Source organism: Citrus sinensis, chromosome 9, assembly GCF_022201045.2.
Source record: "Citrus sinensis cultivar Valencia sweet orange chromosome 9, DVS_A1.0, whole genome shotgun sequence".
In the NCBI taxonomy this organism is placed as follows: Eukaryota; Viridiplantae; Streptophyta; class Magnoliopsida; order Sapindales; family Rutaceae; genus Citrus; species Citrus sinensis.
Genome location: NC_068564.1, coordinates 20,792,255 through 20,815,409, shown reverse-complemented (window position 1 = coordinate 20,815,409; position 23,155 = coordinate 20,792,255). Strand labels below are relative to the sequence as shown.

The window sequence follows — 23,155 nt, the reverse complement described above, 5'->3', positions numbered from 1 at the left end:
TTATCATACCTTTTCAGAAAACCCATGTTGTTGTCTACAACTTTTTAGAGGGTTTAAATAATTTCACCATTCATTGTATGTCAAAAGATGATGATTTAGGAAGCCATGTGATAGGTCCAGAGGACAACTACGACTGGGGATTTCGATCAAATATTTGGGGAACAACGCTATTTTTTTGCGGACTAAGTTGTCCATATGGATGTGGGACGTTTGATCTCTATAAAGGCGAAAGGGATCGAGAGAGATGCTTAGTTTGTCAGTGATCATTGATACTTTAGTATCAGAATCAAGCACTGATACTAATTGGAGAATTAATTTTAATTTAATTTAATTTTTTTCAATTTTCCTAAATCTAAACGGCATTGTTCTAATTGCTAAAAAGCTATCAATATAAATTGAACAGTTAAAGTGTTTTGGCTCCTTGTTTCCCCCTTTCTCCAAAACCGATTTCCCTCCTCGCTTTCTACAGGAACCCTAAAACAAAATCTATGAAACTTGCGACCTTGAAATCTTTATTCTTTTAACTCAAATTTGAGGCCTCTTGTTTGTTCCACTCAAATCGAAATCCCCTTCAATTTCCTTAAACCCCTCTTGCTAGCTTTTTCACTTCAATCACTCTTCGGCCCGATTCATACTAATTAACAAGCATGCCTTTCTTTGAACATGCAAGTAGAAATTGATAAGCCACAACACCTAGTGATTTTGAAGAAGAAGATTTAAAAGGGGATTCAAGCAAGAAGCCTGTCGAACTTATAAAAGAAGTAAGCCATTATAGTTTCTTCAGTTTTGACTATAATCAGAGCAATAATAGAAATCCCTGTTTTTAGAAATAATTAGGGGCTAATTTCATTTAATTTCTAAAATGTGATATTATCTGTTACTTTATTCTTTAATCTCTCGTCAAAATAACCATGCCCAATAATGGAAAACATCAATTTGAAACACTTTGAGCTAATTCTATTTTTTATTTTATCCAATTTGGGCTGGGTATTTTTTTTTTTTGCATTTGCATGTTTTTCTATTGTTGGGTATTGTATTTTTGCGGGTAGAATTTAAAACAAGATTCACTACAAGAAAAAGTATCTACTATGACAGTCCTCTGTGTGACAGTTTTTGGTCTGGAGGCCTACAACAATAGAATCGTGATAGATTTATTTTCTGTCATAAACTTATGACATATCTGTGATAGAAATATCGTTTATCAAGAAATTATGATATATTGGTGATATGAATATCATATATCAAGAAATTATGATAGACTAGTGATAAATTATTTGACTATCAAGAATGAAACACTGATTTTTTATGTTGACTTTAATTGCGCGGGTTTGACTTAATTTTTAAAAATATTATATTACTAAAATAGAAGTGAAACGATGTTGTCTCAGTTGTATGTTTCGTAAGTTTGAGGATAACAGACATAAATAACAAAAAACAATTAATAAAACGTTGCGTTTTGTTAAGGGGGGAAACATTTTTGTGAGAAAAGAGGGAATTTTTTTCTAAGTGTTCAGAAACTTTGCAAGCGTTATTGTGGAATCTCAAAATCGATTAGCACACTTGGAGCAAACCCTCAAAGGCCAGCCATAGCAAACTGACGACACCCAAACACCCATAGTTTCAAAATCGTTCTGGTTGTTTCACTGAATCATCTCTCTTTGCTGGGACGAAGTCAGTGCTAATCGAAACCCAAATTGGAATGAGAACAATATCCAAGTTACTTTTATTAACTGACAGAAACCCAATCGCTTATCGTGAAAGAAGACCCAAATCGTTGTTGCCGAAGTTGAAACCCTCGGCTTGATGGTGAATTGAAGCTTCACACCCACTGGTGAGTCATTGCTGCATTTGCATGTATTTAATTTTTACTATTTATTCAACTTTTATGTAAAGTAGTAAATAATTTGTAAAAAATTGAAATGTATTTGCATGTATTGCATATATTGCATATATTTCGGTAATCAATTTACTAAATAATTTCCCAGGAAGATATAATGTTGTTAATTTTGAGTTCTGTTTTGAGTTGTAATCGTGCATTGCATAATGTTGTTAATTTTTTTTTTATTCTAGGTAATTCTGAATTATATTCATGTGTTTGTGTGTGAATTTTGTTTTCTAGCTATTTCTAATATTGAAGCTTCGTTAAGTTAAATGAGTGTTTGAGTATGAAGATGGTGATACTGACCTGAAATGTCTATAACAAAGCCTGAGGAGGGATTCTTAGTAATTGATTCTGTTAGCCTGAGGAGGGATTCTTAGTAACTGATTTTGTTATGTAAAATTGAGGGATTCTCACATCTCATTGTCATCTACCTATGCATGTGGTGTTGTAGCTATTTTGCATCTGGTGGTATTATTGTTAGTGTTGTCTTCTTGAGTCGTAACATTTGCGTGTCAAATATAAATAGTTGTGATTGCTGCATAAACGTGACAGTTCCATGTTCTTGATTTGTTGAAGGCATTGTATTAAGGTACTTGAAGCTTTTCTTTGTGTTTGCTTTCATTTTTGTTCTACTGATGTATATTATTTGAAGTTGTAGTTTATTATTTCTTCTTAGGCTTACTCATATGATTAATGTAATTTATTGGTACCTTTTTAGCCCTCTTGAATCCAAGTTTTGGAATTCTATCAACTGATCATTTAAAATATATTTCAGTAATCAATATTGTTGCTGGATTTGTACCTGGAATTGGATATAGCAGCAGATTGTTGTGTTTAATTTGGTAAGTTCCATTTCTTATCCTCTATTATTTGACGTAGATTGAAGTTGTTATACACTTGCTTAAAATTTACATATCTTTAAATTTATAATTATGATACTATGTAATGTGTTTGTTGTGGGGTCTGTCTTATTTATTATATTTATAGTATAGTACGAGAGTGAACTTTTGAAAAGTATGAAATTCAGTTTATCAGCTTTCTTAGTTGCTATATTTGTAATTTTGAAATTTGTTTAGTTCACATGGTGTTGTAACATTAGACAAATATTCTAAGTATGTACATTCTTTCTTTGTTTTATGTATATGTCAGGAACATTAATTATTAAACCAGAAATAGATAAATCTTGGATTCAATGTAATCGACTGTCGACAGAATATGAAGAGGGTGTCCAGAAATTTATAAATTTTGCTATAAAAAATGTTGGAGGCAGTAGCGCCATTAGGTGTCCATGCGTTGATTGTGGGAATTTATCATTTGAAACACCTACAACTGTAAAAGATAATTTATATATGCATGGTTTTGATGTGAAATACGACAATTGGTTTTGGCACAGGGAAGAGATTCGTAAGAGTTCTTCTCCTCAAAGAGAAAACCATTTTCAGCAACAAAATATAGAGTTTGACAATGGTAATGAGTTAGAAATGGTTAATGATGCTTATAAGGGTTGTTGTGGGGACCCTAAGGCATTCAAAGAGTTGCTAGAACAGGCTGAGAAACCCTTGTACCTAGGATGCACAAAATTTACTAAGTTATCCTTTTTAGTGAAATTGTTCAATGTGAAGGGTAGATTTGGGTGGTCTGACAGTAGTGTTTCTGAATTGTTGAGTGTTTTAGCAGATGCTTTCCCTAAAAATAATGAAATTCCAACCTCTATGTATGAGGCCAAAAAGACAATGTCAGCTTTGGGCTTAGAATATGTTAAAATTCATGCTTGCCCAAACGATTGCATACTTTACAGAAAAGAGTATGAAGGTCTTTTGGAATGTCCTACTTGTGGGTTATGTAGATGGAAGAAAAAGGATGGTACCGTAGACCAATATAGGAAAGGGGTTCCTGCAAAAACTTTACGGTATTTTCCTCCTATACCTAGGTTTAAGCGCATGTTTCAGTCATCCGAAACTGCTAGGGACTTGACTTGGCATGCAAATGAGAGGATGGTTGATGGTAAACTCCGACATCTGGCTGACTCACCATCTTGGAAGTTAGTAGATGAGAAATGGCCGATCTTTGCATCCGATCCTAGAAACATTCGCCTAGCTCTATCAGCTGATGGAATCAATCCACATAGCTCTCTTAGTAGTACATATAGCTACTGGCCAATAATTCTTATTACTTATAATCTTCCACCATAGTTGTGCATGAAACGAAAATTTATGATGTTGTCCCTCTTGATTTCTGGTCCTCAACAACCGGGTTTAGATATTGATGTGTATTTGCAACCTCTTATTGAGGATTTGCAAACTTTATGGGATGTTGGGGTGGAGGCATATAATGCCTACAAAAATGAGTACTTTAATTTGCGGGCTGTATTACTATGGACAATAAATGACTTCCCGGCATACGGAAATTTAGCAGGATGTACTGTTAAAGGATATTATGCCTGCCCATATTGTGGTGTAGAAACACCAAAATGTAGACTTAAACACAGTGGAAAAAATGTATACATTGGGCATCGGCTTTGGCTTCCTCATGGTCATAAATTTCGGTTCCAAGCAAAAGCCTTTGACAATAGTGTGTGTGATGAAACCCCTCCAAAACTGTTAAACGGGGAGGAAATTTTCCAGTTGGTCAACTCTATTGATAATAGATGGGGGAAAAGCAACAGTAAAAAGCGTAAAAGTGTGAACAATGATGATCTCGTGTGGTGGAAGAAGAAATCTATATTTTATAATTTAGAGTATTGGAAGCACTTGCTTGTGCGGCATCAATTAGATGTTATGCACATTGAAAAGAATGTGTGTGAGAACATCTACGGTACACTGCTACATATTCCTGGAAAGTCCAAAGATGGACTGAAGTCGAGGATGGATCTCTTGGAAATGAAAATTAGGCCCACCTTAGCACCACAAGTTAAAGGAAACAACAATCGTGCATGGCTTCCTCCTGCTTGCCACACCTTAACTAAGGAGGAAAAAGCAAGATTCTGTGCAGCTTTGAAAAGTATCAAGGTTCCTACTGGATACTCTTCAAATATTAGGAATCTTGTGTCAAAAAAGGACTTTAAACTCCAGGGTCTTAAGTCCCATGACTGTCATGTTCTTATGCAACAACTTTTACCAATTGGCGTAAGGTGTGTGCTACCCAAACATGTCAAAGAAACTATCATTAGGTTTTGTTTCTTCTTTAATTCGTTGTGTGTGACTGTGATTGACGTGACAATGCTAGATGAATTGGAGAAAAACATCGTAGAGACTTTGTGCTTGCTTGAAAAATATTTTCCCCTTTCTTTTTTTGACATAATGGTTCATCTTACTATTCACTTAGTGAGTGAAGTTAGACAATGTGGTCCTGTATATTTTCGGTGGATGTATCCTTTTGAGCGATATATGAAAACTCTAAAAGGCTATGTTCGAAACCGTAACTATCCTGAGGGTTGCATAGCGGAGAGTTATATTGCCGAGGAAGCATTAGAATTTTGTGCATAATACTTAGAAAATATGCCCACAATTGGGGTTCTACCTGGACATGTGCAAAATTTAGAAATTGAAAAGCCCATGAGTGGTAGACAAATGGTGGAAGTTGATCGAACTTCATTAGATCAAGCACACTTGTATGTTTTGCATAACACTGAGGAAGTTCAGCCTTATATAAGGTGGTGTTATCTAACTTGTGTTATTTTAGCTTTATATTTGTCAGGTTTTGGTAGTTTAGGAACCTGAAAATTTTGTCTTTTTAACTGATTTTTAGAGAGCATGAGGATTGGTTACAACTTTGCCATCTACAAAAAAATGAGAAGTGGTTGCAAGATGAACACAACCGAACATTTACAGATTGGCTAACAGATAAGGTTTTGATAACATTAGTTTAATTAATTCCTTTTTTCCTTTCTATTTCGGTTTGTGCTTGTTTAACATTATATTCCTGTTGATTAATAATAGGTAAATATGTTGATAGAGAACGGTGACGTTGTTACTCAAACAATCCGTTGGTTATCCCAAGGGCCTCGTCCTTATGTTTTCCAACATCCTGGATATGACATAAATGGTTTTCACTTTGTTACAAGAGATCGAGACTTAAATAGAGTTACTCAAAATAGTAGAGTGTCATTGGTTGCACAAACAATTTCAGTCGCAAGTTCAAAAGATAAAAATCTTGTCACTTCTAACATCACATACTATGGAGTGATTAGAGAGATTTGGGATCTAGATTATGTTATCTTTAGAATTCCAATAATGAAGTGTGACTGGGTACATACCAGAGGCGGTGTTATGAAGGATAGACTCGGATTTACTTTGGTAGACTTGCAACAAATGGGCCATAAATTTGATCCATTTATTTTAGTTTCTCAAGCCAACCAAGTTTTTTATGTACCTGATCAGCTTGATAAGAAGTGGTCAGTTGTATGCCAAATGCCTAGAAGAGGTAAACCCACACAAAGAAGCGAAGATGCAGTGGAATACCCTTCGTTGACTACTGAATTTCCAAGTGCTGATAACATAAACTCTATTGACGATGATTCTGAAATGTACGCACAAGACAGCAAAGAGGGAATTTGGATTGGACCTTGAATATCATTTTCGTGTTTGTTTGCATGAGCTGTTTGTTGAGTCCTTCTCAAAATGATATATGTTAAGGTTACTACAAGAAGTATTTTATGGTATCTATTATTATTTTATTTTATATTTTTTGGCATTTTTTATATGGTAATGTTTTCTCATCATTTGATTTTGTTCTGCAGTTGTGATATTCATCATGGATAAGGGAAAAAATGTCCCTGAGAGTTCTTTACCTGAGCAATCCGATGCCCATTTCGATGAGTTTTTAGATGAACAAAATGATGGATTTGTTGGTGAGGAATCAGAGTAGCATGAGGCACTTATCCGCGAAGGATATGATCCTGAAACGCCCCTGGTCGATCATGTCCCTGATCTTGATGAGTTTGGAGATGGGAACGAGGATGAACCTGAGAGCAGCAGTAAGCGAAACAGAGGTGGCACTGTTGGGTCAGAACAAAACAAAAAGAGGAAAATAAGTGGAAGGTTTGTGGTTAAATACAACAACCTTGGTGTTCCAGTTGGTAAAGAAGCCATTGAGCTGGCTACATATATTGGTGTTTTGGCTCGTACATCAATTCCAATCCTCTACAACGATTGGCGTAGAGTTCCAGATGATACGAAGGAGCGTCTATGGGGGTCTGTTAAGGTATAAAATAATTTCCTTAAGACGATTACTCTAGTTTTATTGTTGCTAGGAAAATCTGAAAAATCTCACATTTTGAGAATGAAACTTGAAGGTGTACTTCGTGGTTCATCCTCGAAGTAGGAAGCAAGTACTACAAGCCATCGGAGCTGCATTTCGGAACTTTAAGTACACTCTAATGAGGAACTATGTTTTACCATTTGTTAATGACCGTAAAAGGCTTTTCAAGCCACCAGCACGGTACAACACGATTGATAAGGAAAGTTGGATTAAGTTTGTAAAGGAAAGACTATCTGAAAAATTTCAAGTGAGTGTCTAATTCAAGTGTTAATAATATATCAATGCTTATGACATTTTTCCTTATGTGTTTATCCATTGTTTGTTTGGTTGTTTTAAGCAGAAAGTTAGTGGTGTGAATAAACTTAGGCAGGCACAAAACAAGTTTAATCATCGCCTAAGTAGAAAAGGTTACGTTGGGTTAATGCAGGAAGTGGTATGTACTGTGAGTTAGTTGCTAACATTTTACTGTTGTTTGGTTAATGCAAATAATGATTGTTACTAACATTTTAACTTTTTATTAACTTTTTTATAGTACTCAGAAACAGACCTTACTGAAGAAGAAGAAGTGGATAGGAGTGTTCTTTGGAAGAGAGCTCGGCAAATGAAAAATGGAGGATACCACCCCGATGTTGAACCAGTTATTAAAAAAATCGTAAGATATGTTTTGCTTATTACTGTAATTCTATTTGTGATTACTTATACTTTGATAACATTGGCTTACTTAATTTATTTGTGTGGTAGGATAAACTGGAGATGGAAGCTAAGAAAGGAAAGATGCGGTCATCCGGAAAAAATGATATTCTCGCACAATCTTTGGGAAAAGCTCCAAAATGTGGTCATATGCAAGGAGTGGGCAAGTTTGTGACCCTGTCTCTGTATTTTCAAACTTACCAGAGGCCTGCTGATAGAGACAGGCAAAGAGAGGACCGTCTGTGGAGGGAATCAATTAACCGGCAGTTGGAAGAAATGAGAAATGAACTGAGAAAAACACCTCGTCATTCAGATATAGCAAGTTCCAGCTACCCTCGCGTGCCTGGTGAAACAATAATGTTGTTGGAGATGATGGCATAGAGTCTGTTCAAGCTGAAGTAGTTGTTGAAACAACAAAGGTCAGTTTGTTTACTATTTTTTCTTATTATTTCTAGATTTAGTTTTTTGCTCGATAAGGGTTGTTGTAGTTACTGTTCTTACCTATTATTTGTGGATTTAGTTTGCTGTATGTTTACTATTTATACATATGTTCTTTCTGGGGTGTCATTTGATACTGTTAACTACTTTCTAAGAGAAATTTAGAGTATTTAGAAACTATTTATGCCAATCACACTGAACAATTATGTTTGTAGCAGCCTGATCATTTGAAAAAAAAGAAGCAAGGGACACCTAAGAAAGAGACAGACATAGCAAACAAAAATAAGGATACACCTGCCAAAAAACTCTTTGTCATTGCAAGAAAGAGTCCAAGATTGAACCCAACTGAAATCCGAGTGGAGATGCCTGATGATTTGTTACAGGGAAAAAAAATAGCAACCCTAAACATCAAGGCACAAAAAAAAATTTGAACTTTGAATCAGCAGAACAGCATAATGATATAATAGAGATAGGACATACAGATGCTATAAAACAGACCAAGGACGAGGCAAAAAATTTGCAGTGAAGCCTTTGCCAACAAGGAGGAACACAAGGCATGCATGAGGAGTACAACGAAACAAGATTCTGTTGCTGCAGTTGTTTGGCACAATGTGTGAAGCTAAGATGTCCGACCAAGAATGGATTCCATATCTACTGGATGATGGTGTTTTCCATTTGGAAGGGATTAGAGCTCATATTGGAAGGCGTGACTGCAGTGCAGTTCTGTCAATGGATGCTATAGGAGTAAACGTAATCGAAGTCTATATTGCGTAAGTGATTCATAATCATTCTAGTTTTATGTGTACTTTTTATGGGAGTCCCAATTAATGGACTTTAACATTGTTTGTCTATTGTTTATCAGGATGTTGTATGCTTCCATTCTCCCTGGGAAAAGAGGAGTGAAACCATTTGGATTCGTTCGTCCAGGTCTGGTTTCACTAGGCGAAGAACGTAATCCTACTGCATCATTTGACCTTAGGGCACGTGGAGTTTGTGATCGATTGAAAAAAGCGAAGAAGGGACAATTCATCTTTATGCCTTATAATCCCTAGTATGCTCCTTTAATACTTTTCAACTCATATTAATTTCTTTTCTTGCCTTAATTTACTGAAATTGCTACCTTAATGTTCTTTCTTTTATTATAGTTATCATTGGGTGCTGGTCATCTTTGATGTGTTGAAAAAAGAAGTTTATTATCTCGATTCTTATGGGGGAGATCCTGATGATGATTTAAAAGAGCTTATTAAAGTGTATGTTCAATTTTTTTTATTACCATAGTCAATATAAAATTACTTATACATAATTTACAGATACTTTGTTACAATGTTTTTTTTGTATACAGCTCTATGACAATGTTTATAGCATAAGAGGGTAAGGAGAAATGGAATTATAATAAGATGGTCAGATCCGTAAAGGTTTGAACTATTACCTTAACTATAATTATATATTACCATGCTTAATTATTATTAAAATGAACTGTACAATTGCTGATTGTGAACAGGTTCCACAGCAACCAGCAAGTTCAGTCGTGTGTGGATTTTACGTCATGAGATTCATGAAAGACTTAATTAATGACTTCTCTTTACTAATGAACAATGTGAGTTCCTTGATCATAATTTGCTTCATAAAAAAGAACATGTCATGTTTCAAAGTTTCACTAAATATTTATTTTTCATAAATAGTTCAACGGAAAGACAACATATTTTGATGCTGAATTAGATGAAGTCCGTATTGAGTGGGCAAACCATTTTTCTGGAGTACTTGCTGTTATGTGAGGTAACCCTTACCTATTATGTTGTTATTGTGAGTTCATTGATGAAATAAATTAATTTACTACCTATATTTTACTTGGGCAGTTATCTAGCTTATTATACTTCTATGTTGGATTATGATGAAGATGGTGGGTACTGTTGGAGTTGGCTAGTTTTTTCTTTGTTTGGAAAATAGCTCCTGGATATTGATGCAATTTTACACATTTCGGTTGTTCTTAGGTTGGATTTTCATGTTTGGGAACTGCTGGCCTTGTCTGATCAGTATTTTTGGCTCCTCTTATGTTGTTGGAAGTGTTGCTGGAAATGTTGCTGGAAATGAACTATGTTGTTGCCTTTGTTCATGTTGGTAGAAATGACTCTATTGTTTGGCTTCCTTATGCTACTGGAATTGAACTGATCATTGTTCATTTGTGTTGTACATGCTGCTGGAATTTAGTTCTTAGGTTGTTATAATACTCTTCTTCTATTTATGTTGGACTTATCACTCTCGAATTTAATTAAATTATGTTTGTTGACAATTATGAAATCTTAGTCAATGTTATCCATTTCATTTTCTTTGTCAGTTAATTTTTAATTGCAATATTAATTTTAATAATCTAATTAATTAGCTAATTTATGAAATATTAATTTCTACTAAATCAATTGCAGGATTGTTATTAAAATGATAATAATTTCATGGTGCAAAAAAAATACCCCTTTTTTATTAATTATAATTTCAAATTTTGATTTAATTGAAAAAATTCATTTAATTATAATTTGCATTTCGCGCCAAATTTGATTTTCCCGCCAAAAATTCAAAATATGGCACACAAATTTAAAAAAAATGGGGCCAAATTCAAATTTATTATATTCCCCTCTAAATAAAGTTATGACAGTTATGTGACTAAAAATATCTATCACAGATTATGACTGGTATTATTCTGTCATCAATTCTTGACGGTGGCTACAATGACGGTATGAACAACCATCATCCACCCCCTACTATGACATATTTTGCCTGTCATGGTAGGCACTTTTTCTTGTAGTGATTTGTTAAAAGAAGATGATACAAAATTGTGCCTATAAAGTATTTGACAAAATGTATGAGTTATTGATTATTGCAATAAGAATAAGCTATTTGCTTATTTTCTTTTTATTTCAAATTATACATAATTAAGCTTTCTTTTGCCACGGGTATTAGATGTATAGCATTTTGAATTCATAATGATTTTATGAAATTACTTATAAAAGGTAGAAATTTAATCCACCTTTCTCACCATGTTAATATATTTACTGATAAAAGTATTGATATTGTTATAGTTTGCATGTGGTTGGCAGATTATTTCTTTGACTAATTCAATTTTACAAATTGTTGTTCTGCTGTTGTGCTAAAATCTTTTACAAAATGACGAGAAGGTGCTTCATTGCTGAAGGAATGAATACATGTTTAAAATAAATACATTTTCACTTTAGCTATACATTGGTGACTTATGATAATGGGTTCATTGACATCAAATGTCTTGTTTTGCCCTCTGTTACATTGGTGACTTCATTGCTGAAGGCATGCATGGCTGCTTAATTTAACAGTTTGGTGTATGTTGGGAATGATGCATGATTGCTTAATTTAATAATTTAGTGTATATTGGGAATGATGCATGGCAACTTAATTTCACTATTTGTTTCATTTAAATAAAATTTTACATTAACAGGCATCATTGTTGAAATGGATAAATCTTGGATATGGTCAGCAAGAGTGTCCAAAGAATATAAAGATGGAGTGGAGGGGTTTGTGAATTTTTCTACGCTTAATTCTGAAAATCATAGATTAGTTAGATGTCCTTGTAATGAGTGTTGCAACCTAGAGTTCCACACTCTTAAACGAATAAAGGGTCATTTATTTCAAAATAGTTTTTTGCCAACATACATAGTTTGGGATAAACATGGAGAGGTTGATTCAAATGCAGCCTTTGCAAATTGCCCAAAATATTCTGAAAATCACGAATTTAGGTTCCAAGATCATAGTAATGTCAAGGACATGATCCATGATGCATATGAACAATGTGATCAAAATCCTAAGTTTTTTAGGGATATTCTTGAGGATGCTGAGAAGCCTTGGTATTTAGGTTCAAAGTATTCTAAGTTGTCATGGTTAATGAAATTGTATAATGTGAAAGGGAAGTATGGATGGTTTGACCAATGGTTTAGTGCTTTGTTGGAAGTACTTTTTGACATGTTTCTAGAAAAGAATAATGTTCCAAAGTCTATGTATAAGGCCAAAAAAACAATGAGAGTGTTAGGATTATATTATGAGCAAATACATGCATGTAAGAATGATTGCATTTTGTTCTGTAAAGAGTATTCAGATTTGAGTAAGTGTCCTACTTGTGGAGAGTCTAGGTGGAAAAATAAAAAAAAAATGTCAAAAAAAGTAGTAACCAGGTGCCTGCAAAGGTATTGTGGTATTTTCCTCCTATTCCTAGGTACAAACGCATGTTTTAATCGTCCCAAACTGCTGAGAACTTGACTTGGCATGCTATTCACCGAACTAAAGATGGCAAACTTCATCATCCAGCAGATTCACCAGCTTGGCATTTAGTTGACTCTAAGTGGCTTGATTTTGGCCAAGAACTTAGAAATCTTTGTCTATCTCTCTCAACTGATGGGGTTAATCCACATAGCACTCTTAGTTCTACCTACAGTTGCTAGCCAGTTATGTTGGTCACTTACAATCTTCCTCCATGGATGTGCATGAAGAGAAAATTCATTATGTTTTCTTTATTGATATCTGGGCCTAAACAACCAGGGAATGATCTAAATGTCTACCTAACACCCTTAATTGATGATTTGAAAACCCTTTGGAATGTTGGTGTAGAAACTTACGATGCTTTTCAAAAGAAAACCTTCAATTTACGGGTTGTCTTGATGTGGACTATTAGTGACTTTCCTGCATTTGGGAATCTTTCAGGTTGTACTATTAAAGGTTATTATGCTTGTCCAGTTTGTGGCCTAGACAAAAAGTCACAGTGGCTTACACATAGTAAAAAGTGTGTATTTTTAGGGCACCGTGGATTTTTGCCACATGACCACTCATTTAGATCACTGAAGAAGGTTTTCAATAATAAGGCAGAATGGGATGAACCTCCAAAACCTTTGTCTGGTCAAGAAATTTTAAAACTGGTAGATGGTATTAACTATAAGAGTGGTAAGCATAAAGGCAGTAAGCAAAAGCGTGATGATTGTGATGATGATATTGACAAATTATTCAAAAGAAAATCAATTTTTTTTTATTTAGAGTATTGGCAACATTTATTAGTTCGCCATGTGTTAGATGTGATGCACATTGAGAAAAATATTTGTGAGAGCATATATGGCACATTACTTCATCAACCTGGAAAGACGAAAGATGGGGTCAAGGTTATAAGAGATCTAATTGAATTACAGATTAAGGGCAAATTAATTCCTAGTGAAAATGATAAAAATTCCATACCCGCAGCACCTTACACCTTGAGTAAAAAAGAGAAAAAAATGTTATGTAAAACTTTGTTTGAAACCAAAGTTCCAGAAGGTTATTCTTCCAACTTCAGGAGTCTTGTAAACTTGGATGATTGTCGGCTTCAAGGTCTTAAATCTCATGACTACCACACTTTGATGCAACAATTGCTACCCTTAGCAAGCCGTGGTTGTTTGCCAGAAAATGTTAGAAAAGCTATCATTAGGATGTGCTTTTACTTCAATACATTGTGTAGTAAGGTGCTAGAAATAGAATCTCTTGACAAACTGGAAAAACAACATTATGTCACTATGTGCTTGTTTGAGCAACTCTTCCAACCTTCTTTTTTTGACATAATGGTCCACTTGACGGTGCATCTTGTTGACCAAGTCCGATTATGTGGACCAGTTCACCTTTGTTGGATGTATCCCTTTGAGCGAAACATGAAATTGCTAAAGGGCTATATTTGTAACCATTGTTGCCCTGAGGGATGCATTGCCGAGTGTTATGTAGCAGAAGAAGCACTTGAATTTTGTACTAAATATTTGTCCAATAATGATTTCATTGGACTGCCACCTAATTGCTTGGTAGATTATACAATTTAAAAGCCCTTAGGAGGCGGAGAGGCTATGGTGGTTGATGCTTCATTGTTGCAGCAAGCACATCTTTGTGTTTTGGAAAACACGATTGAGTGTGAAACTTATATCAAGTAAGTTTATTATAATCAGTGACTGTTCTTGTTGAAAACTAATTTAACTTATAGAAAATTTAAAACAACTGACATTTTCATAATCATATTGTAGGGAGCATAAATTGTACTTGCAAACCAAATACCCAAAGCAATCAAAACGTTGCCACTAGTTAGAAATTGAGCATGTTCATACCTTTACTGATTGGTTACAACATAAGGTTTGAACTAGCATTGTTTCATTTATTTTTAAAATTTATAAGTGTTTATTTTATTGTAGGTAGCAAATCATATTACAGTTGGTATACATGTACCAGAAACAGTAAAGTGGTTGGCCAACAAACCTAGCTCTACTATTATAGCATATTCAAGGTATTTTATCAATGGTTTCAAATTTACAACTAAGGACCATGATAATAACCGTGTTACACAAAATAGTGGAGTCAACGTTTCAGCAACAACATTACAAGTTTCAAGTTCGAAGGATAAAAATCCACACACTGGTGTAATAGAGTATTATGGGGTCCTTGTTGAGATTTGGGAGCTTGAATATCTCATGGCCAAGAGAGTTGTTTTTAAGTGTGATTGGGTAGATAGTAGGTGGGTTAAGATTGATGATTGAGGGTTCACTATCGTTGATCTTAATCGTGTTGGTCATAAGTCTGATTATTTCATTTTAGCTTCACATGCAAAGCAAGTATTTTATGTGAAAGATCAAGTAGATCCAAAAAAATCAATTGTTTGTTCAGTGGGTCAAAGAGTCAAGAAATCAATAGGTTATGATGGGAATGTTGACATGGTCATACACGAACCTTTATCTAAAGAATATCCATCTCCGAACATAGATATGGATCAAGATGATGTTGGAATTTATGATAGATCTGATTGTGATGATGTCCTTATTGATAATAACTCAGCAGAGGAATGAAAGGTAATTTATTCTGCAAGTTTCTTAACTTTGTTCTGCTTTTTACATATATGTTTACGTTGACTACTTGTGTTTTCTGCAATCTGTTTTGATTAATAATTTGTGCATTGGTTTTAAATTTTAGTGAGATGTCTGACAAAGAAGAAAATGAAGAGATGAGTGTGCCCGAATGTAATGAGAGACTGATGAAGAGGACAAAAACAAAGAAGAAGCATTTGATGAAATTAACACCTGACAACAAAATCATAGTCGAGTATAATGACTATGGAATTCCTGTTGGAGAAGGTGGCACTGAATTGAGATCATACATTGGTGTTGTGGTCAGAGATAATGTTTCAATCTTGTACGATGATTGGCGACGTGTTCCCCTGGCAATTAAAGAAAAACTTTGGGACCATGCGCTGGTAATAGATGATTTTTTATTTATTTCAGTAATTCTATAGTTTAGTTTCTAGAAACAAATTTATTTTATTTCTTGCGCATATGTTGGAACAGAGTAAGTTTGTATTGGACATGAGGAGCAAAAAATATGTGCTGCGGACAATGGGAACGTCTTTAAGAAACTTCAGATCAGCCTTAAACACTGATTTTATCCAGCCAAACAAGGACACCGGAGTAAGTTAAAGTTACCACCTAGAGAGTATCCTAGAATTACAAAGTCAGAGTAGAAAGAGTTTGTTGATAGGATGCTTGGTACTGAATTTCAAGTAAGTTATATTACAGTAGTGATTAATTTTTTTGTTACTCTTACTTTGTGAATGGAAATGATTAATGAATTTCAAATGTTTTCTCTAAGGAAAAAAGCCAAAAAGGGAAGCAATTACGGGCAAAGATTAAATACAACCATCGCTTAGGTAGTTCAGAATATGGTGACCTACTATATTGAAAGGTATCTTATCACAACCTCTTCTACTTTCAATTTCATACACTTCAGATGTGTAGAAACTTCATGTTGGCTCTGTAAATTTAAGAATAAATTAGTTATATTTTTTTTGTTAACATAAAATAGAAGGCAAAGCTTGGAGTGTCTATTAAAGAGATCGACCGTAGTCAATTATGGTTGATAGCTCGAAAGAACAGCAGTGGTGGTTATGAAGATGACGTACATCAAGCGGCAGAGAAGATTGTAGGTGTTATTTTTTTGTTACTTGGTTTGCAATGATTTTGTTTATTTTTTTTTTTAATTCAATGCCTTGTAAGTTATTGAGGTTATATTTTATACCAATGTTATTATAGGAGGACTTAAAGAGTCAGGTAGAGCAAGGCTCTTTTCATTATCATGGGGTCAATGACATTCTAACTACAACTCTTGAAAAGCAGCCAAATGGTAGTAGAGTCCAAGGTCTGGGGGTGTCAATAACCCCAAATATGTATTTTCATGTGCCAATTGCATCAAACTCAGACATGGACAGAATGAATATGGAAAGAAAGGTTTTTGAGGAAAGGTATCAGATGATGATGACTCGGCTAGATATGATGGATGCAAAACTAAATGCTTATAGTCGAACAGAGGTTGGTAGTTACAGTTCAGTCAATACCAAATCGCCCATTAGTTGCGATGCTGGCTTGAAAGCTCAATCAAAGCTAAACATAAAGGTTATTATCTTTGTAAATTTTTTCATATGATATTTAATTTATTTAATTCATTGATATTTAATGTTTACTTATTGAATAGGTTACGGATTTTGTGAATGGACCATCTCCAAAATTGACATCATTGAACAATGTGAACATGGAGAATGATGGTGCCAGCACACAAACTCCTCCAATTCCAATTGAAACTGAGGTAGAACAAGCCAAAAAGACTCCAAAAAAGACTCCGAAGAAGACTTCAATAAAGACCCCAAGAAAGTCTCCTAGACTAAAAGAGACTACAGCCTGACAAAGCAAAGCAGCAGACCCTTGTATTATCGAAGTTGGAGTTAAGCCTCCTCCTCCAATGAAGGCAAAGGTGATGAAACCAAATGCCAATAGGAAGCTGGTTTTGAAGAAGAACATTAGGTCAGCTGCACAGCAGAGGAAGAACACTAGCCAAAGTATTAATATGTTTTCCTTAATAGTTGACAGTTTTCTTGATGAAGAGTTATTGATCGAAAATGATGAGTCAGTTTTTGGTTATGCATCGAAAACGTTGTTGAACAAGGTTGTTTGTCAAGTCATCATTAATTTTAGTTGTCTGAGAAATGAGGTGATCGAGCTATGGGCAAAGTAAGTCATTATTTTTAAATTATTAATGTTTTATTTAACTTTTTTAAGTAGGCCATTACACTAAGAACGCTAATAATAATTTTATTGATCTTGGATGTATTGTCACATAGACATCTACATGAGGTTATGGAAAATGATAGGGAGTCGTTTCCAGTGGGATTTAGCCAAGTTATAATTAGTTCGCTCAATCCAACAGAGGAGTCTATAACAACAAAGTCTCCTGTGTATATGAACTATTGAAAGCGGCTCTAATTGGACAGTTGGTATTAATCCCATACAATCCAGGGTAAGAACTTCTATCTTCATATGTTTAATATATTAACATCCGCAATTCAGAAATCATAGAATATATAGTTATTTCATATATCGATATAGTTAGATATGATGGTTTTGTTCTTGCTATCGTAGCAATCATTGGGTGTTGGTTGCAATCGATATGTTGGCCTCCATTGTGTATTATTTGGATTCATTTACCCATAAAGTGAACTGTCATTTGGAGCGAATAATAGAGCAGTTAAGTTTCCATACTTATATTTTAATGTTTTATATGGTTAAATTTTAGTAGATTGAGTGTTATATTCATTGTATGCTTTCATATTCAGAGGAGTTAGGATGTATCATGCAACAAAGCAAAAAACAAAGTTGAATTTGAAATGGATGTTAGTCCAAGTAAGGATATAAGTAATATGTTCATTTTGCTTAAGTAGCTTTTGGTATAATATAATTGATACTAAAACTAATTTCATAAATTTATAGTGTCCTCAGTAATTAAGCGATTTTGAATGTAGGTATTTTGTTATGAAGTACATGCAAGACATTGTGCAAAATCCGAACATATTAAAGCAAAATGTAAGTTTCAAACCTCTGCTTCATTAGTTATTTTAATTATGAACATTTTGTTTATATAATAATTTTCTTTCTCATTTTCCTGTAATTGAAGTTCAAGGGGATAACAGAGTACATAGATGAGGATATTTTAAAGGTTCGTGATGAGTGGGCTGCATATGTGGCTAACTTAATCACTAGTTTAAGAAAATAAGTAAGTATCACTTGTTTGTTTGTGTTTTATAATTAAAGGTTCATGAATAATGAGCCTGTGTGGGTTTGATTTTGTTGGGATGTGCCTGTGCCTGTGCTGCAATGTGCCTGTGTTGGTTTGATTTTGTTCAGATTAATCATAAGACTGATTGCCTCTTATTGCTACTGCTACTCAAGCAATTGAAGATAGTGTGCCTGTACTGCAATGTGCCTGTGTTTGGTTTGATTTTGTTCAGATTAATCATAAGACTGATTGCCTCTTTTTGCTACTGCTACTCAAGCAATTGAAGATAGTGTGCCTGTACTGCAATGTGCCTGTGTTGGTTTGATTTTGTTGGGATTAATCATAAGTCCGATTGCCTCTCATTGCTACTGCTACTCAGCCAATTGAAGATAGCAATGCTGCTGCTGCCTTTTCTTTTACTGCATTTGCCTCTAATGTTTTGCGGCTACTCAGGCCGAGGGATAGACCAATGTTGCTGCTGCTGCTTCTTATTCTAGTCTATTGATGAGCATATAAAACATACATATTTTACCATTAATTAAATAATTGTTAGTTATATTTATTTGTTATTTTTAATTAATTGAATTATTTTATTGAATAGGGAATTAATTGGAGATTATGGATAAAAAGAGCATAAAGGAGTTCAATTTGTAAGCATTAAAGATTAATTGATTTTTGGAAGGAATTAGACATACATGCATGTGGAAATCAAGCCAAGGAACCGAATTCAACAAGTAAATTCATCATGCACATGCGGACAAAAGAGAGAAATTGATTTTAGCTTTAAGAAGGGGCCCCACTTGGCTTTCATAAATGGAAAAAGGAAACCTATTACAATTCAAAGTGCCCACGTGAGTGAAGCAAAACAAATAAAAGGCCAAACCCTTTTGGCTTTAGGATTGACAAGGTGGGGCCCATTTTAAAGGCTATATAAGAAAGCTAGGCTTTTGGCTTTTGGAGAGGGGGGAGCCGCCAGAGGAAGAAGAGAGGAACAGACGCAGGGTGGAGAGAGTATTCGACAGCAGCAGCAATTCTGCTTTCATGGCTGATTTTATTTTTTGTGTTGCTCCCAATTCAAGTATGTCTAGCTAATTTTCTTATACTGAGGTTAAGGATGAAACCCTATTCAATAAAATAATTATCTTTTTATTTAATTAATTCCCTATATATGTTCTTTGATGATTATAGTTTTTATTTCACATGATTAATTGGATGTTAATAAAATCTTTTCATCAATTCTGTCATGCATTATTGATTGTTAGGATTAATATTCGATTAATTCTATACTTGGATCTATAAAGTTTATACATGATTATCTTTGATTTTATGTCTTTCATTAAATTATTTACATGGAGTGCTTAAGAAACTTTGACTCTTTGTTATTCAATATGTTTACATGAGATTCTTAGATGTCATATTATTAAGCAGAAAAAAGAACCTACATTAGATTTAATTACTTGGGCTTAATTGTTATATCCATGAGATGACATAAATTGATTTCGAGTTGTCACTCTAAAATTGGGGATTAATTAATAATTAGATAATTACTAGTTGAATAGTGGTGGATTCTGAAACCTTGGTAATTTCTATCCTATTGAATTCTCCTTTATTTTAATTGCTTCTTTAGTTTAATTAGTTTGATTTCCCTTAAAATCTCAATTTTCTCAACTAGGTTAGAATTAATATTAATTTTAGATTTAAATTAGACTTTTCAATTTATAAGAATCCCTGTGGGATCGACCTCGTTACCACTACTCTATTTCTAGATTCGTGTGCTTGCGAGTACATTAAAATTTTCACAACAAGTTTTTGGCGCCGTTGCCGGGGATTGTGCTAGAAAGTCAGTTTAATCTAGGTTAATTTGATTCTTCCACTAGTTATAATTTAAGTTGTCTTTTATTTTATTTATTCAATTTTTATTAAAAAAAACACAAAAAAATTTTAATTTTAATTTTATTTTATTTTGAATTTATTGTTTAGTTGTTTGATTTCTTTAATTTAATTTTGTTTATTTTTATTATTGTTGTTTTATTTTTCTTCTTTGTCTAGTTAGTTTATGAGTGTTTGGGAACGGGATTCAACAAATCGTTTGGTAAAAAAAGAGTCGAAAATTGATAGTAGTAGAGATAGTTCTTTAGAAGTGATGGATGACCCAAATAGACTATTGCCAATACTTCCACTAGCGCAAGCAGAGAAAACCCTTAGAGAATATTTTTCACCACTTGCAGCCAACCAACCATCTTGTATTGTGTTGCCACAAACCACAGCAACACACTTTGAACTCAAGCCCTCTGTCATTCAACTTTTACCATATTTCCATGGGTTAGAGAGAGAGGATCCATATTTGCACATTAAGGAATTTCTTGACATATGCTCTACATTCCGTTTTCAAAATTTTAATGATGAGTCAATTAGGCTTCATATGTTCCATTTCTCATTAAAAGACAAAGCACAAGCTTGGTTGAATTCACTTCCTACTGGGTATATTAGTACATGGAATGAATTGAGTAATAAGTTTCTCACCAAGTTTTTCCCTATGTCTAAAACAAATGCCCTTAGGAGAGAGATAAGTGATTTTTATCAAAGAGAGGATGAGCAATTTTATGAGTGTTGGGAAAGATTCAATGATTTACTCCTCAAGTGTCCCCACCATGGTTTTGAGAAATGGAGACTTATACAATGCTTTTATAACGGTTTAACCATGTCGAATCGTCATATGGTAGAGTCTATGAATGGTGGGAGATTTTTGAACTTACATGAAGGGACTGCATGAGATTTCTTTAATTCACTTTCTGAGAATTCTCAACAGTGGGATTTTTCAAACCAAAGGGAAAAATCATCTCAAGTTTCTAGAAAGGGGTTATATGAAGTTAAGGATGGTTTTGATGTGAAATCCACTCTAGTTACACTTTCTAGAAAAGTAGATGCCTTAGCTCTAAACCAATCAATGAATCATCATCCTAGTGTAGCTAATGAGGTTTGTGCTCTTTGTTCTAACTTATCTCATACAGCACATAATTGTCCATCATTACTAGCCTATCAAGAGGCTTATTATGAGTAGGTACATGCCTTACAATCATATGAGAAAACCTCCAATAATCCATATTCACCCACATATAATCCTAATTGGAGGAATCACCCTAATTTGTCTTGGAAACAAAATCAACCTTTGCCAAACCAAGGAGGACAAAACTCGGTGTCACTAAGGTGATACAAAGGTGTCATGGAATCGTTGATACAAAAAATATGTGTCAGAAAATTTCTTGCACCGTGATCAGTGATACTAAACTCGGCGTCACTAAAAACCGTTACTGATACCGAAATAGTATCAGAGAAGGCCATTTTTCTACTAGTGCTATATGCGTTGTTAAGGACTTTGAATTTGATGAAATTATATTTTACTGTTGGAATTGGCTACTTTTTGCTTTGGATCCTGATGGTGTAAATTTGCACATTTAGCTTGTTTTTAGGTTGATATTTCTTGTATGCTTGACCAAACCAACTGGAATGGTTTTTTTATGTTGCTACATTTGGTTTCTATGTTGATGAAATTTGACAGTTCATTAGTGCAATCAGTGTTTAGTCTTGTGTTGCTGGAAATGAATTGATACCGATTCTCGTTTTTTCACTTGGAAACTTCTTTTTCCTAATGCCTAGGAACAAACCAATCTATTGGACATAATTTTTTTTTTTTATTAGAAAGAAAGTTTTACCAAACGAGCATTTGTTATTCTAAAGTGAAACTTTTCCATCGAGAGAGAGCTAGGCCTGCGAGAAAGGTCTACGAGAAATATTGATCATTTGGTACTTCTGAAACAGTAAAAAATGCCATAAGATTTAAAAGTTCATAACTCATAAGCATATTGATGTAATAACCTTACATGAAATTAACTAAAAACTAAATTTCAGAAACGTAACTCTAGAAAAATATATTCATTATTTGTTTTTATATCATTCAGACAACTGACTACACATAATATCCAAGCCTTCAATAATTTTATCTTCAATGCAGAGAGCAATTAAGGAATGGCGCTACGTACACGATCAGGCCTGTTCCAGAAATAACAAATGTCATAATTATTTTCAGCTTTATTTAACATGCAGGGCCCATCAGGTTGAATAGTCCATACACAATGCCTGCACTCACGAGCATCTCTGTTATGATCATAAATATCAAACCATTTGAATTCATTTCGCCATGCAAACCAGCAGTAATATCTTGTGGTTCCCCAAAAATTAGGCCGAAACTGAAACTCCCAATAAGTATTATAATGAAGCACCTTTTTCCCAAAATCATCATCTCTGGACTTGCATTCAAAAGTGAGATCAACGCCTGGATCAATCTTATTTGTTATCCGAATATGCCTCACATCTTCTTTTAAGCCCTCCGAGTCCTCGCCTATCACATATGCAAAGAGTGGAAAAACAAAAAGGATGACCAACAAATCATGTATGGTGAAAGAACCCATTTTTTTCTTTTTCTCATCCTTCTGTTTAGACTCTCTTCTCCCTTATTTATATAAACGATATCAGATAGATCATGACAAGGATTCTCGTAAATAAGATAATTATGAGAACACTTTCTATATTGGTTCATAAGGTAAAAAGACAGGTTATTATCAAAATATTTATGAGGATATCAGGTTAAATCAAATTTTCCCATTTTTTGACTGACCAATTAATGCTTTTCAAAAGGTTATTGATTTTGTGAAATTTTGTCAAGATCAAATAGATAAAGATGGCAGGTTACCCTTTAAAAAACATCAATAAAAAATAATA

At 34.1% G+C, this 23,155-nt stretch overlaps 1 non-coding gene across 1 annotated transcript; it reads right to left on the bottom strand.

The window, feature by feature from the left end:
- Positions 1-20,927: 20,927 nt before the first annotated feature.
- Positions 20,928-21,034, bottom strand: LOC112496380 (small nucleolar RNA R71). Its single transcript, XR_003062917.2, has one exon. It is a non-coding gene; the product is annotated as a small nucleolar RNA R71 (small nucleolar RNA).
- Positions 21,035-23,155: the final 2,121 nt, after the last annotated feature.